The 18,067-nt window shown below is 28.3% G+C and overlaps 1 protein-coding gene and 2 non-coding genes across 3 annotated transcripts in view; 1 reads left to right on the top strand and 2 right to left on the bottom strand.

The window, feature by feature from the left end:
• Window positions 1–18,067, bottom strand: part of alpha-Man-IIb (alpha-Mannosidase class II b) — a 160,682-nt gene that overhangs the window by 67,333 nt on the left and 75,282 nt on the right. The window lies entirely within an intron of this gene.
• Window positions 11–92, bottom strand: TRNAS-UGA (transfer RNA serine (anticodon UGA)). Its single transcript has one exon. It is a non-coding gene; the product is annotated as a tRNA-Ser (tRNA).
• On the top strand, window positions 7,175–7,256 carry TRNAS-UGA (transfer RNA serine (anticodon UGA)). The gene has a single exon. It is a non-coding gene; the product is annotated as a tRNA-Ser (tRNA).

The raw sequence follows: 18,067 nt of genomic DNA, 5'->3' as shown, positions 1-18,067 counted from the left end.
TCACCAACTTCGCTGTGGACAGGGTTCGAACCTGTGCGGGCAGAGCCCATTAGATTTCAAGTCTAACTCCTTAACCACTCGGACACCGCAGCGGACGATAATCTACTCAAGTTCGATATCATTTGTAATCGTTATTGAATATAGTTAGTACCTTTAAAAATTTAAATAATTAATTTTTTTCGTTAAAAACTAACCCTTTATCTAAAATAAACTTATGCTATATTATACGGTCAAGTGCAAAACTAATATATTATATTGTGTTACTGTAACTTTTAAATATTTAAACAATAAAATTTAAAGAATCATTTTTGAAATTCTAATACTCATAATGTTGATATTGGACAAGTCACCATTTTTTGGCCTGGGAGGGGAAATTTTGGATCGAGTTCCACCCATTATATTGTGAAATAATGAAATGAATATTATTTTTATTAGGTTATACCTATTATACAAGCTAATAATACTTATAAATTATATTAAAAAATATTTTAAACGGAAATCAATCCTAACTATAATTATTGACCGAATTGTTTTTGAAATGCACTAATAATTTACCATGTAGTGCTGATTGCTGAATTTAAAACTGAAATGTGTCGTATTGAATAATATGAAGAATCTAAAAAAAAATTAATATGATTGAATGCAAATTTAGAGATTTTAAATCACCTTATAACATTATAATTCCGGAAAAAGAGAAAAACACATTTTCAAAATTGAATATAAAATATATGTAATATGTATACATACATAGGATATATAAATGTCATATATTTATAATAATAGGCCCACATTTTATATGCCTGTATTACAACTTTTCATTACTGTTTGAAGATTATTATAAACTATGAATATAAAGGTAGGTATACATATTAGCTATATAATATGTATACTAATGTCTTATGTTTACTAGATATTTTAAGTCTTAATAAGGTTTAATATCCATCGTATTTAAAATACACATAAAACGGTATCGTAGAATACGTGATTAATTGCTATAAAACGTTTGAAATTTTTTACTGGTTAGGAACATAATATGAAAAATTACAACATTTACCTCTCATTTTAGTCTTATATGGGTAGTGAAGAAAATGAAAATATGTTGAATAATTATTATGATTTACATGGAGCTTTTGGGTTTCGGACCACTTGATTCACGTACTGCGAATTTGCTACAAAAATACATAATTTTGAATCAATTATACCGATAATACTCGTAATATATACGACACTGTGATTACCTACCTGCGGAAACATCATGTCATTTCAAGGAGAATTAAACTAGAGAAATATATTCATTACGAATAGTCATGAACTTATGTTTTTTTTTTCAGATATAGACTAGTATTATTATTCTCTGATGTAATATTATAATCAAGTAATTTAGCATAAGAAAAGCCAATGGTCCTGCTGAGTGCTGTTGAAGATTAGGATTAATAAAAAAAAAAATAACAATAATGTAATATTATATATATATATATATATCTTATAAAACATAGTATACCTATATACCATAATAATCTCATAACTCGTATTAACATATTATAATATTATTATAATTTATACACAGTTGTACAATATAATATAATAATAAATTAATAACATATAATTATGAAATTATACAATTAACTACACATCACCGGTATGAGTAATACGACCAAAAATATTAAAATTTATGTAAGGTATATTCATATTATTAAAAAAATTTCAGTTGATTATGAGTCATGTTGAAAATATTAAACATTTCGTGTTTCAATAACATGTTATGACTTAAATATATTATCATTGAATTACGTTTACTTTAACATTCATTATTTCAAAAGTAAATGAATTTAAAATGAGGTCAATTTTTTTTGTTTTTTTGCGCATAAAAAAATTTTTAGCGTAATAGGTACTTTACGTTATAACTTTTTTTTTTAAATCAAATGATTTTTACTATCCGCACATCTTATAAGTCATTAGAAGTACCTAAATTAAATATATTCCTAATATTATAATAGAGATTAATACAAGCAGGGAAGGTTCTCATATATTGGCGTATTTAATAAAAAAGAAATATATTTACGATATTTACTATCTGTGATCAATTTATACAATAAGTACATTTTAGAATATTCTGTACAAGGCATGTAGACTTGATAAGAAGGGATATCCAGTGACAACAATTCAATACTAATTCTTTATTTTTGTTATAAATTATAAGAAAGAATACGTATGTGTGACACACATACACAACCGTCAAATTATAACGAGTAACGACTATAATTAATTGTGTGTATACAGTCTATGAGGGGGGGATTGATCTCCCCCCGTAAATACACCACCGATGTGGGTGTGTGTGTGTGTGTGTAAGAGTGTAAAGTGTATATAAATATATATTATAGTATTATATAGTTTATATTATATGACTTGATATGAGTAACATTTATTTTATTGGTACCTATTTATAACACACGTGATGTCTACGAATATGATATGGGTTGATACTTATCATGTGTATACATATTATGTACCACGTGTACGGTAAATAGCTGGTACTCGTGGTAGGTATACAATCATATAATAATGTGAGCAATGAGCAAATAATAATATTATATCTCAATAAATAACACGGTTTTATTATACATATCATCGAATAAATGGGATGTGCTTGATGAAGAAAAAAAATGCGCATACACACGAAACGCCGCTCCTATATCGATTCTTTTAATATTAACACAGTTTTAAACGTCACGTACCTGCTCGGCGTGTATTCGCACATTATCAAAGAATATACCAATAAATTTGTGTGTTTTATTGACCAACGGTGGTTTGATTAATAATAAATTCGGTTCATGGAAAACCAGAAAATATACGCGATTTAAGATGTACAGTATTATATGGTCTACAGTATAATATAATATAAACGCTGTATTATATGCATGCATTATTTTTATATTTTTTATGCGCCACCAATATTATTACACCAGTCTGCGTTAAAATATTAACAATAATATAATAGGTATGTCGCCCATACAAAAACATTATAACACCCATGTACGGCAATGAGTTTTCAGAAAACGTATATACATATTATATCGTTAAAAAAATCTAATTTAGGTGAATTTATATGAAAATATAATGTAAGTATATACCTATAAAGGTACCTAAACGTAAGGAACGAGTTATATTCCCGAACAAATTTTTTTCTTTATGTATTTGCATATATTCAATGTATATTATAAAATTATCCTCGCCAATATAAATATATATTATATAGGTACAATACAAATGCGAAAATGTGACTAGAATTAATTTTCAAGACAAAACCAATAAAAAATACACAATTTTAAGTAAAGTTTTTCTAAACTTCTATCATTTCCGGAAATAAGACGTTTACCGTAAAAATTATATCATGTAAATAAAAACCTAGTTTTTTATTTTTATTGCATCACATGTATACATTTTATAGCAGCTATTTGTATAGTCGTGTATAATATTACAATTCGCAACAAATAAAACTAATATAAAATTTAATTTATAAAAGACGTATTCTAACGACGAAAAACTAAAAATTTGAAATATATTATATTGCTACAGCTACCTGCGTATAAAAAATGTATTATAAGTAATGAGATTATAAAATATTACATATAGGTAGGGCAAAGGACTTGAAGCATTTGCATATTTGTTTTACACAGTCACAAAAATAGTAGAGTACGATACAAATACATTCCATGCTTCCACAAAGCTAGTTTTGAAATTTTATTGTGCATATAATTGCATATTTTGCGTTTTTTTGGTTTTTAAGACATATTTAAATATTTTACACTTTTATACGCTATTTTATAGTTTTTGAGACATGTTTAACTTCAATCGATTTTTTCCACTGTAGCATTTTAATTTCAAACATTCAGTCATAATTTTTGTATAAAAATGTATTCATTTTTACATGCTTTTCTTTAACTCACAATTATGTTTCATTCATTCATTTCTGTTGTCATCAAATCTTGCGAGTTCAATTTAAACCACTTCTACATGACCTAGGAGGCTCAAATTTTGTATGGAAGTCTAGGGTCGGTGACAATACATGACCCCGTTGTCAATTCTTTACTTGGACAACCAGGTCGCCGATGACGGGTGTACCTGGAGGTCATCTCCAGAGCGTAACAAAAAAAAAAGTGCTTGCATATTTAGAGCTTTTTTAGAGCTACTACAAGTCTTCTGCCCAGTGCACTACATTTAGGTAATAGATTAAAAATGAGAAACACGATTTTTTCGGTCATGGGGGGGGGGGGTTTAACCTTCCCCCCTTGCACACGGGCCTGGTTATAGAAATACCTGACAAATTAAATATCCCATAAATATTTAAACATATTTTTTATACATAAATAACGTATCGACGTTTGCGCTACAAGTATACGGTTTAACATAAAAAAATATTTTATTAAATTCTTTTTGGAAAAATGTCGATGGTAAAACCGATTAATAAAGTCGAGTATAGTTTATTTTTACAATTTTTAAAATATTAATATTTTTAGAGCATAATCAATTAAAAACTTTATGACTTTTTTCAAAATATTCTTTTGTGAATTTCCTGCATAAGAGTATTTCTTAAATAATTTATTATCCATACAATTTTCTTAATTTTTATTATTTGATTGTCGTTTATTAAAGATATTTAGCTAATATAATTTTTTTTCAGGTATTTCTGTTACACTCTGTATACAAAGAAGGTTTTTGCGAATATATAATAATATACTGAGTGTCCCCGAGGATTTACCCATTGTGATATCTCCCGAATTAATGGATACATCGAAATTATGGTTTTGTAATAAGATTCACGGCGAGAAGAACAACAATTATTTCATATTTTAATGTTTTGGTAAAAAATTTAAAAGATATATTTTTATATTTAATTATTTACAAAAAAAATTAACTATACCCCTTTTGTGGTTAATATTTTTGAAAATATTGACATTTCAATATTGTATTTTCATTAATTTCTTGATTTTTAATTTTTTTTTTTAGTTTCGAGAAAAACTGCGATCTATTGAACACCGTAGTGTTATCAAACATGTAACACGCCACGCCGCCGCCGAGCGCATTCTCGTACGGTCTAACACTTCCTGTGTGCCAAGTTAAAATCATATTTTATTCCTTCGAAACTAGAAAAAATATTAAAAATCATGAAATTAATGAAAATGAAATTTTGAAAACTCAATATTTTCTGAAAAATAAACTACAAAATGGTTATAGTCAATTTTTTTGGAAATAATTAAATTAAAAAAAAATTTATTTTTATTTTTTTATCAAAACATTTAAGTTAAATTTAAAAATGAAATAATTGTAGTTCTTATTTTTGTGAGTCTTATAACAAAACCAGAATTTTGATATTTCCATTATTTCGAAAGATATCACAATGGGTAAATCCTCGTGAGACACCTGTACACAACGCACATACCTATAGTATATGAACAAAAAACATAACGTGAAATTAAATTGTGTGACACTGTACATAATATGACAATAAATTAATGATACTCGAGTACTACACATTCATCTTAAACATTTTAATTAACGATTCAACGAGCATTGGATGTATAAATATAAATTAGTAATATTGACACGTTTATGTGTTAAACACATTAGTAGTATGACCCCTAACAGTACCTCCACTCTATATTGAATTATTTGAATTAAATGATAACATGTGTATAGTAGCTGCAGCTCACAAAGTCACAAGAGTTCATCGAGTTATGCGTTTATTACCTGTTCCCGTGCTATTTTATGGCGGCCAAGCAGTGTAAGGATTCTATAAATGTTCAAATATTCTAATTTTACAATTCTGGTTTCTTGTGATGCGTCCGAACTCATAACGCCATCAACGTCACCCATACCGATAATGATATTATAATGGCTGGTTATGCATATTTTATTTTATTTATGCATATTTTTGTATGTATTGTGACAGCGATATAAATTTGTTTTAAATTACGACGAGACACCATAAAAATTTAAAATGTGATATTATTATTAAAATTAACAATTTCTGATTATTTAAAATAATTAAGGTGTTTAGTAATTTATAACTCTTTTGAAATTATTAATATACAGCTTTATAATTATATACCTAATATTATTAAACATAAAAAGGTATGTGAATAAAATATTTTTGCCTTTACTGACTTATTTTATTCAACGGACAATTGAGTAACTTTTTCTAACCAATTTTTACAAGGCTGATTTTCGTAACACATTATTTATTGCCATAAAAACACATAACAAATTTAACATTCATAACAAAATGTTGCATGCTACTTGATATTTTTTTTCAATAAATCTCACTGTTCTGGTCAGGCTGTCATTGGTAAAGAAATTAAAAAAATAAAATAAACAGTAAAAAACCTTTAAAAAAATACCTTTGTTCTAAACTCTAAATTCTCCATCCTAACGATTTTAAATTGGGATAGAAAATCTAAGTATAGTGCAGTACTCACCAAAATATATATGATACCCAAAACTAGAGTAGAAATTAAAAAAAAACAGAACCCAACTAGCACTTGAGGAAGATTATATATTATATATTTGGGAGACCATTATCACCTGTCATAATAATATAGCCTAAAGGTATAATCCTAAGGGTAAGAAACATACCAAATTACCAACGAAAATGAGTTATGTAGTTACCTAAAGTGTTATGATTTATTAATTATTTTACTATCGTTATTATTTTTAATTTTAATTATTAATTTATAACTGAAGTATTATAGGTATAAGTGGAAGTTATTTTGGTCTATAGTTTACATTATTATTAACTCAAGATTAATGTCACTAATAGTTGCAGGCAGCTGGATTTTCGTAATTACAATACTCCATGTCTGACGTCTGTTCATGGATAACCTTTTTTTCTGTATGACACTATGACACATTGACATGTCATACGTATCACAACATAAATGTACAGTGTGCAAAGTACCTATTAAGTTTTTTTTTTAAATATTAATAACAACAACAATAATAATAAAAAAATATATTAACACCGTTAGTTTGATAGCAGTTTATTAAAAAAATAATATTGTTGTTTTTGATTTTCTGTGACAATTTATAAATGGATTAATGTTTTAATTGTTTTAAATATTATGTTAATAATAATTTTTTATACTAACAGACACTATTTCAAGCAATTTTACCATCCGCTGCGGTGTCCGAGTGGTTAAGGAGTTGGACTTGAAATCCAATGGGCTCTGCCCGCACAGGTTCGAACCCTGTCCACAGCGAATTGGTTCCGAAAATTTTTGCAGTTTTTTTCAGTAATAAATTTTGTTTATTTTATCTGCTGTTAAAAACTAACAAAATGTTTTAATTTCAAATTATTAACAATACGATTAAATGAACTGTTATATATAAAATTGCGAATTGAACATTTTTATTTTTCAACGCAAACAATCTATTTCCCTGCTGTACTAATATTTTAATTATTTTTACCATTTATTATTTACACATTATTATTATTATTACGACCGTTACAGGAACCTATAAATACAATATATATATACTATTTTATAAGAGCAAGTCATCGGTATACGATTATTCACGTATGACCTACTCGGATAATGCGCTTACAACATATAAACACCGATTCAGATGTGTATCGGTCATTGTTTTACGACATGTACAAAAATAATATATATTATATGACGTATAGTACGGATATAAATAAAATCGTGCAATACACATCGGAAACTCGTGATAATATTTAGGCAAAATTGACATTTGTGCGTTAGTTTCGAATCGGTGTTCGTTATATCATAAATATATATATAATATATATTACATATATATATATGGTATATTGGTCGGATACTCCATAATATTATAATATGTAATATATATATAACATGAACGTACATATATATATGCGAATGTAACGAAATTGAACATCCGAAACAAAACAATACATAATAGGTATCATATGTATGCAATAATTTCGAAGTATATACCTAGTACATATTATTGTATATAATGTATCGGTGATGTATATATATACGCTGCTATCACATTTTGTACGTGACAGCTGATGACGTTTCGGATTCATAACGTATCTTCGTTATTGATTTTTTTAAATAGGCAAATGCTCATAACACTGCAGCAATCTTGTTGAAACATAATGTTCAACGATGGTATGTTGAGCGATAATAATAATATTAATATTAATACTATAATAAGTTTTTAGTCTGAATGGTATATACAGTATTATTCAAAGCTGTTCATAACAATGGCGTAAATCGTAATACATTATAATATTAGATTATGCTCTATTGCGCATAATATGTAATATAATATGTATATGATATAGGTAATATATAATGAAATAATATAATATATAATAAATTAATATAAAAATATTTACGAAATAATAATTCTTAAAATGTTCTAAATGTTCCAGATATATTTTCATTGGAAACGTTTAAAAACATTTAAAAAACAATTATATAAAAATATTCGCTACCATTCTACCAAATAATTTAATAATATTTAAAAAATATTATCATTACCTAAATTAAGAGTGGGATTAATATATTATTATAATATAATATTTTTACAGTATTCGTAGTAGCTTATTATCAGTCATAATTAATTATCACTAGGAGTTGCAGGTACTTATGTTGTTATTATTATTATTTTACTATACCGTTTTCGTTTATACTTCCTCACGAATTTTACTGTCCAGTAGAAAGTTTGGAACTGTTTAAGTCTTTGAGTGCGTCGATAATTCGTAAATATGACAGTAAAAATGGTTCAATGACTAATGAAATTATAAGAACAAATAATAACACAATATAATTAAAATTATAAAATCTATAGTTAATCTTCTATTTCAAGCTGCAACCACGGAAGACAATCCACTGTAGCAATCTCCACAATCAAACCGACATCAAACTTTAAATTGATTGCTTTCCCTTTTCTTTTTTTCTCTCCATTCGCAAACAACAAAAACCTATTATGTGGAATTTTATTTTTATCTTGACGTATCTATGACGTATCTTCTATTCTACTTTTAGGTTAGTAACTCATGATTAAAAATTGATCAATCTTTACACTTTATTATTTTCATTTTTTACGATCATATTTATAATTACTTTTAACTTTAATACTCACTATAAGTGATTATTTATTTGTGTATACTCACAAAATATTACAAAATATTTAATTTTGATAAATTTCTAATTAATCTATCACTTACTCTAATCAGCTTAATCGTATGTAGTCAAATTAACATTCACGTCGAGAGGGATGAATTAATCACTAACTTTATAAAGCAATGGTCCCGTCTATCTTTCATTTTGGTTGTTGGTATTCGCCTCATTATTGATCATGTTTCAAAATGTATCTAGTATCTGCCTACATTCCGAGGAGAACCTGGCCATTTTATTTACGCGTGGACATTTTTACCAGATACACCGTGATAAACATTGTACATTATTATACATTATCTGGACTGAAGATAAATATTATGAGAGAAAAAAAAAACCATAAAAAGTTGATTGTAACACAATGTTACAATAGATTTGAAAACTCATCTTTCGTAAATAAATGAAAAAAAAATTTCCATGCAAAGTTAATCGATAAACACAATTAAAAAAAAAATATATAATAATATTATTACATTATATCATATTGTATTAATACCTACTGTAAAAATGCATTGTAAAAGGTTCTTAATAAATAATAACTAAATAATATTATAATACAGCTGCAGTTCATAATGTTTATATAGATAAGAGGTATATCGTCCTATATATACCATCTATACTGTAAATTTATTATGGTAATACGGTGGGTATATTATTTTTTAAATCGTATTTTCAGAAAAATATGCTATATAGATATTTTATTGGATACAACTACTGATATACCTATTGTATAAATATTTTTATTTTAGTATTAATTGTTTTACATTTGATTAGATATATTTTTTTAAATAAAACCATTTATATGTATTAATAATAGCATATGCACACAATTACAAAACGACAGGACAATGAAAAATGAAAATAATTTAGCGAATGTGAATTCCACAACAAAAATATTGCATACAAGGTTTATTTTTTATTCATATTTAATTAATATTTCACAAAACTTTCTACCATAATTTGAGTATATAAATAGATTTGATTTTATTGTTATCATAAATACATTAAAGTATCTGAGAAATAGGTCAAGCAGTGCTAGTATTTAATTTTGACGTGACATCACGATAGGTCCTTTTATACTTATTATTAAATTATAAATTACCAAAAAGAAAAAGTAAAAAAAAAAAATAAACGGATTTAGTCGTATTTTATATTTTAAAAATTTTGACACATAAATGATGATTGTCAAGCGCATAAAGTGAAACTCTACTAGAGCCTAGAGGCTTAATAATATCAACGTAATACCTACAAAACGAGTAAGCCATGGCGTTTACGACTTTTTAGTTTTTTGGTTTATTTTATTGTATTAATATAGATACAGGTAGATATATTGTAATCAAGAAAAAAAAATTAGCGAAGCAAACACGTAGTTTTTTTAAAATACCTACACATAATAACATATATTATACTATATTATAATATAGTGTCAAGTCAAAACTCCTATCATGGAAAACGAAAATAACGTTGTACAAAGTTATGATTAGACCGGTAGCACTATACGCCTGCGGTGCATGGGCAACAACAATGACGGACGAAAATAGACTAGCTACGTTTGAACGGAAGGTTCTTAGAATGATATTTGGACCAAAAAGAAATGCTCTGGGGGACTTCGAATTAAGAACAAACCGAGAAGTAGAAGAACTATATGGTGAAACGAATATAATTGGAGTCCTTAAGAGTAGTAGACTGGGATGGGCTGGTCATGTATGGAGATCCGGAGGCCCCATAGGATTGGCCACAGACTGGAAGCCGGACACAAGCAGGCCGAGAGGACGACCCAGACAGCGGTGGAAAGACAGGATTGCAAAAGATGCATCGAGACTGGGAGTGAATGACGGAAAAGAACTAGCTCAAGATAGAGATAGATGGAGGCAAGTGGTTGTTGCGGCAATGGACCTAAATGGCCCGTAAAAGCAAAAAAATAATAATATAGTGTAAATCATCCATATAATTGTCGTTGTATAAAGAATATTAATTTGTTGGTTCATTAAAGACGAAGTGAAAAAAATAAAATAAAATAATTATTACGTACTCGCTATCGTATAACCTCTGGCTTTTTCTTTGCATATATATATATATATACATATATGATATCTATGCTAGATTATTTGCATATTTGCATATTAAACTAAATAATTAGGTACTTTATAAAATAAAAAATTTAATATTCAACTATAATATTAGTATAATAATAGTCATCATTAGTATAAGAGGCCAATTGGTTCAGATAAGTTTTCAGATCTTTTAAATGTGGGCCCCACTGCGGACAAAGTCTGCGCACGCCAATGTCTATCATATATTTATTATTTTAATTGCAGGCGAGTGAGTCGCGAAAACAGTGTATCCGACGCGCGCAAGTTACTGCGAGATGTTTTCGCGATGTTTTTGTTTTCGGCGTATGCTCACGACACACAATAACGAAATATTATAATAATAGTCCGTATTATGGCCGCATGTTATATATATATATATTGTATATTTTTATAACAATATGGGCAGGTGCTCTATGCATATCATTATTTCTTATGCATAATATTATAATATGATGGCCGTGTAAACAATATATTATTATACAAAGAGGACGGCGTGTGTACAAAAGTATGTAATATAACAATATATATCATGACGCGTACATGTGCAGTTTTGGAGAAAACGCTTTCACTGAAAAACCGCAGAGTAGACACCTCGGATAGTTTGGATGCATGAAAATATTATTATTATTGTTATATATCGTGTACGGTGTACGTCTTCTGTATGATATAATACAAGCGCAGTTCTGTGTTTTCTTTCGGAAAACGTGACCGGCCTGTCACCGGGGATCTCTCAATGTCGGCGGCACAGTTGAGTGTGCTCGGTTGGGCGGGTACGCGGGTGTTCGTGCTATGTGTGTGTGTGTGTGTGTTGTATAGCAGTAGCGAGTGATTGGGTATGTTGTTAACACGAGCAGACGCGCGCACACGCACAAACACACGCGCGCGGTGCTTAAACTATATGCTCGCCGCAAAGAAAATTTTCCCGCGAGAAGACACGTTTTATTATATAGATATAACAAAACCTAACCTAAAAAACACACACACACAGACACCAGACACACTCAATAAATGTATACGATTTTACAATATTGTGAACTCGGCCGTCTTCGAAAACAATAGTAGGTATATTATACAAAATCTGCAGACGATGGCGGCGGCGGTGGCGCGGTGCATAACCTAGTGTACCTACTTCTGCAGTTATTATAATTTTTAAGTCGTAATTATATCATATTATCATCTATGAAATTATAATAAAATTAGAGTTTGAAGTATGAAATATTTAACTTTAAAATATTTCATTACGTGATGAAATAGTTCACAAAAACGTGAAATATTGAATTTTTCTTTTATAAATATTAATTACGATTATTTATCATTGATAATAAACCAATAGCGACATGACGTATTTCAAGTTTGCCCCATAACTCTTCGTCAGACGTAGAATGCTCCTTTTCTTTATATAAAACTTTGTTGGCACCAAACAGGAGGTCTTTCAAATTCGAAAATATGAAGAAATCATTTTTGTTCAATGCAATAACTATTTAAAAGGTAAAATATATATAATTTTAATTATATTTAATTAAATTATTTATATAATTTATATTTCTTTTATAGATCTTGCATACGACGAAGACCAAGATTAGTCAAGATCAATAACTCATATACTCATGCTAAGAAGTAACAATACTAATATTTAAACTAAAATTCATAAAAAAATTATACTTAACGAAAAAAATAAAAATAAAAGTTAAATTTTTGTAGTTTTTTTTACATATTTTAAGAATTTTTAGAGCGTATTTTGTCAGATTTTAGTGCATATATGCATGCATATTTAATAATTTTTAAGTGCATTAAATTCATAGCCTTGTTTATCAATGACCTAATATAAGTTATAACCAAAGAAAATCGTCACTAATGAGTAGCTAGTAATTGTTTTCTCTATAATGTTTTAAAATCATTAAGTTGAGTTATGACAAATATACGTAGGAATATAACTTATATAAAAAAAATTATTGTTAGTAATACTGAATTATTTCAAGCATTTAAAATATTTCATGAAATGTTTCACAATTTAAAAAAACTAGCAAATAATATATATACTAGCATATATATGCTAATACCTAATAAATAATAATATATTATAAATGAGAAATCATGATCGGTATACGCATCGCGCGGACGACGACGTGTCGAAATCGCTTTACCAAACCTAAAATATACATCGATACTTGCTGTCGTGATGGAAAATATGTTTTTCAGTTACATTTTAATTCGTAATAGTTTTGTAAGTGTGTACAGGACATATGTCCTGGTATAGTATTATATGTCACACTCTACACAAGTCATCATTGTCATTAACACATAAATATATTAAAATAGTTGTGTATGTCTAAAGAAGTCTAAAGAAGTCTAATATAAAATAAAAATGCATAGCCCATCAGTTCCACGTTTCCGCCAATAATTTAGTTTATTTTTGACCTGCACTCGCGAACCATTATCATCTAACCGCTTCTTATCCTAACGGTTATCTACGTGAGTTGGCACGATCAAGAATCAAGATAGGTATCGATTCGATAGGACTATAATAGAATAATAATATAATATTCGTATCCCGGAGAGAACAAATAATAAAAGACAAATCATGCTCAATGATCACATTTTCCGACAGGTGTTAATAAAATGTATAATAAAATTATGGTCGTGTGTTGGCACTTTCTGCAGCAGAACTTAAACAAGTTCGCGAAAGATCGCATTATAATAATTATTCACGATGTGCACCTCTGAAAATAAAAAGGCGATAGCGAAAAACACTGCGCTACGAAATTGTCCAAAGGAACAACCTATAGAGATATAATGCATACGTAGCGTATAAAAGTACTACTTTGAATCGTTCTAATTTCGAAACGGTTATAGCTATAATATTAGGTACCCATGTCCTATATTAGAAACCTGCCGGTCACGATGACCGTCATAAACAATGGCGGCTGAGCTTTGTGAGAGGGTGGGTGGGTTGGTAGTGTTATTTTGTCCCGCAGCCCCGTGAACACCTCCGGGGAAAAACAGATATGACGGGTTATATACGAGTCCGGAGAGACGAACATCGCAATCTGTTTACACACATACAAAAACAAAAAAAAAATGGATGTAATAAAAATATACAATAATAATAAAAAAAAAAAATCAAAACGGCGTACTACATATCGAACGTTGATGTGTGTTTCCCCCGAGATTTGTGGAAAATCCTAGTCAATAAATCCTTAGTATTTTTTAACTACTTCTCCACAACATTGTCATTGGTACGCATCATCCACTCCCGACGTTTTTATGTCTCATTTCTCCATAATTTTCCTTCCTCCCTATTTTTTTTTAGTTTTTCATTATTTATTAGTACCAATTATTGTATATTACTCTTTACACTACATTTTGTAATTATTATTATTATTGCACCTCGAGCGTAGTGCAAACATGTTAAAACGAGTCAATCTCGATAATAGTTGTCGATCGTTGGAATGACGTTTTTTTTGGATTTATAATACACACATATATATAATATATATATATTATAGTTGTGCTTTTAATGTACACGTTGATCCCGTGATTTGTAAACACAAAATATTGTCCTTTTATTATAATATATGTTTAACAGCACTCAGTGCGGACTGCATTAAGTCTTGAGTAGTCGAATCTCCACCGTATGACAGCTGACTCTAGTATTGATATGATACTACATATTTTTGGTTTAGATAAATATATATTCTAATAAAAAATGTACGACCATATTGGGTTTGAACTACGATCGGATAATTCCTGGGAACGTCTGAAAATCAACTTGGATCATACAGAAAATACTTATCCTTGTAAGAATTTAGAAACTGCTTAACACAGTTTAATCAGTATAATTGTGTAATAAACTAATCCATATTACTTACTCTAAACATAATTAACCCTTTTAAATTTTTTTCTGTTTAAAAATATTAACTGTACCTACTTAGTTGAAAACAGAAAAACTATATTCTCTATTCATTATACTAGAATTTTTTTAAATCACTAAAATATATTATAAAATAATATAAGTAGTTACATTTATGTAAAAAATACATAAATCAAAAAACTGTTTATAATATAGCTAGATTTTAAAATTTTTGGGAATATTCTTCCTGAGAATTTCCGGAAGTGCCAACCCTATTTCGGAAGGGGTTTCATAAAACTATACAAGATACTTAAGCCTTGGAACAGATTACATAGTTTATGTTTAAAAAAACGTGTTTGATAAAGAATGACCCATTGACGCCAAAAACTATAAAACCATATAAACTTTATACTATCTATATATAGATCTTTTTTTTCATTGTGGCATCACTACAAGGGTACCGAACTGTTTCCACATAACTTGACATCCATAGCATCACAGAACTTGATGGCTTAACAAAATTGAAAAAATCCACGTAGAAAGAAAAATTTTTTATTAATTACTCAAATTTTAAATGTTTCTCAGCATCAATAATGTGTTATATATTATTGGTCAGTAATTATATGTAGTAGGCACATAATATTTTCATATAATATACTATACCGGTTTTATGATGTACAATAATTATAGTACAAACTTTAAACCCAAAAAAAGAAAATATAACTTTAAAGATTAAAAAAAATACATAAAATGCCCTAAAATTGTTAAAAAAAATGACCTTTCAACCACTAAATACCGAAAAAATGCAAAGTTAAATTTTTACTATATTATATTGAATTCTGTATGATGTAAAGACGATCCCTCAATGTACAATGTGCATTAAAAGAAAAGATGGCAATGCATTAAGTTCCGGTTCCTAATAATTATAATATATTAAACGTTAGATGGTCCCGTTAGAAAGAGCCAGAGTATACTCTTCTTAGCATGTATTGTATAGGTACTAAAACTAATTGTAAATGCATGAATTTGAGGCTCCATTAGGGTGCACAATTTGTGAACATTATTGGCTAAACATGAAGTGGATAGATATAGCAGTATAATATATGACTACAGTAAAGTTGATCAACCACTGGAAATCAATTTTCCTAAAGTACATATTATTCTATATCATAGGTATTGTGACTATAAACAACAGTAGCGAGGTATAGTAATATATTTAGAACACCTTGGACGCCTGCAGATGGAGTTAATAAAATTCATAAAAAAAAATTAATGTTTTATTAAATGTAAATGATTTCATGTTTTCGAAGAAATAATATTAAATAATATTCTTACAACGGGTAGGAAGAGAGAGAGTAATAGAGGAAAACAGATTTTGACGAGATAAGTCATATATGAGAGTACTTGCGTTATAAGTGAAATTTACGTGTATAATACAAACGAACAATTGAACTCGATCAGATTGATTATTTGATGTGATGAAGACTTTATAGGTATACTCGCCATACTTAACAATGGATTACTTCATCGATGATTAGAGTCAATCCTATTATATGCCTATTGGTATTCTTGGACGACAAACCATTTTACCAAGTCTTAACGTTGAAAGTCGCGAGACAAAGACGAACCTATAGTAATTTGTAATATTTAAAAATTTTAATGTATAATTTTATAACAGAATCGTAGCCAATTTTTTTTTTTTTATAATTTTTGACTTTTTTTTAGGGGGGGAGGTACATCTTTTCCAATAGTTTTTGTATACTTATAATACTGATCACCTGTTTCTTAATGAAACAATTGTTGATAAAACAAAATTCAGTGGAGGACATTTGCCCTTCAATGCTTCCTCCGCGGTTACGGCAGAAGACCCATATAACACTCAGGTCCGAGCGAGTGTATGTCTATTTTGTGTTGCGATGAATTATGCTTTAGTGAAAAAGTAGTAGATAAAATCAAATCTATAACAGTAGATAATTTAACTCAATACCTTCTGTATAGTTTACGTCGAGTGACAAATACTTACGCCATACAATATATATTAATACATTTATAATATAATATGTTATCATATAGACAAGTCATATACAATTAATGAATCAATTAGACATGTTTTCGAATTATGTGTAGGTACCTGCGTACGCTCGAATTAAATATTTAAACGCATTTGAGTGCTTTTAATGACATGACCTAAATGTAGCCTGACACAATATGGTACAAACTATACTAAATTATTGAACATTTTCCAGTGTTTAATTACATTATTGCATTATTAGATATTATTATTATTATTATTATTCGGTGTGATTAAGACACAAAACGTCATGGTAAATTGAATATAATGGTAACTCAAATCAAAATGTTTATTCAATTATTTCATAAATATAATAATTACTAGGAGATTTTATTATTGTGATCAATTTATAAAAGTTTACTATTCCTTTAACGTATAGCGTAAAACACTAAAATTTAAGACCAGAAGATGATTTTAACACAAGCTGTGTCCGTTAACGATACAATAAATAATATGGTAAAATAATATCGGCGTTTATTTTACGATATTACTTAACAATTATCTACAACAATAAACAACTGGAAAAAAACAAACATTTTACGAGAAGTATTTAAAAATTAATTTATATTTAGCATGAAAAAAAACAGCGTCAGGGATCAGCTAACGTAGTGGTCGTATAATACTTCTCGCGTAACTACGTTTAAGATTTAAAGTTTCTCTGGGGACATTTATAATTGAAAAATAAAGCAGAGATAAGATGGTGGAGAATCTTTTGCAAAACATTATTATTGTATATATACGCAAAAAGGTTATCGTCGAATAAAATGCTGAAAACGGTACGACGATAATATAATAACATTAAACTTTCTAAATTCGCTCTTATATCTACATTATTAAGAAACATATTATAAATCGCACGTTCAAGTCGAACAGTTCGAAA

Source organism: Diuraphis noxia, unplaced genomic scaffold (genome assembly GCF_037042655.1).
Source record: "Diuraphis noxia isolate RWA-SAM2 unplaced genomic scaffold, SU_Dnox_SAM2 contig0004, whole genome shotgun sequence".
Lineage (NCBI taxonomy): Eukaryota > Metazoa > Arthropoda > Insecta > Hemiptera > Aphididae > Diuraphis > Diuraphis noxia.
Note: the sequence above shows the minus strand (reverse complement) of the source record. Positions and strands in the feature narration are given on the sequence as shown.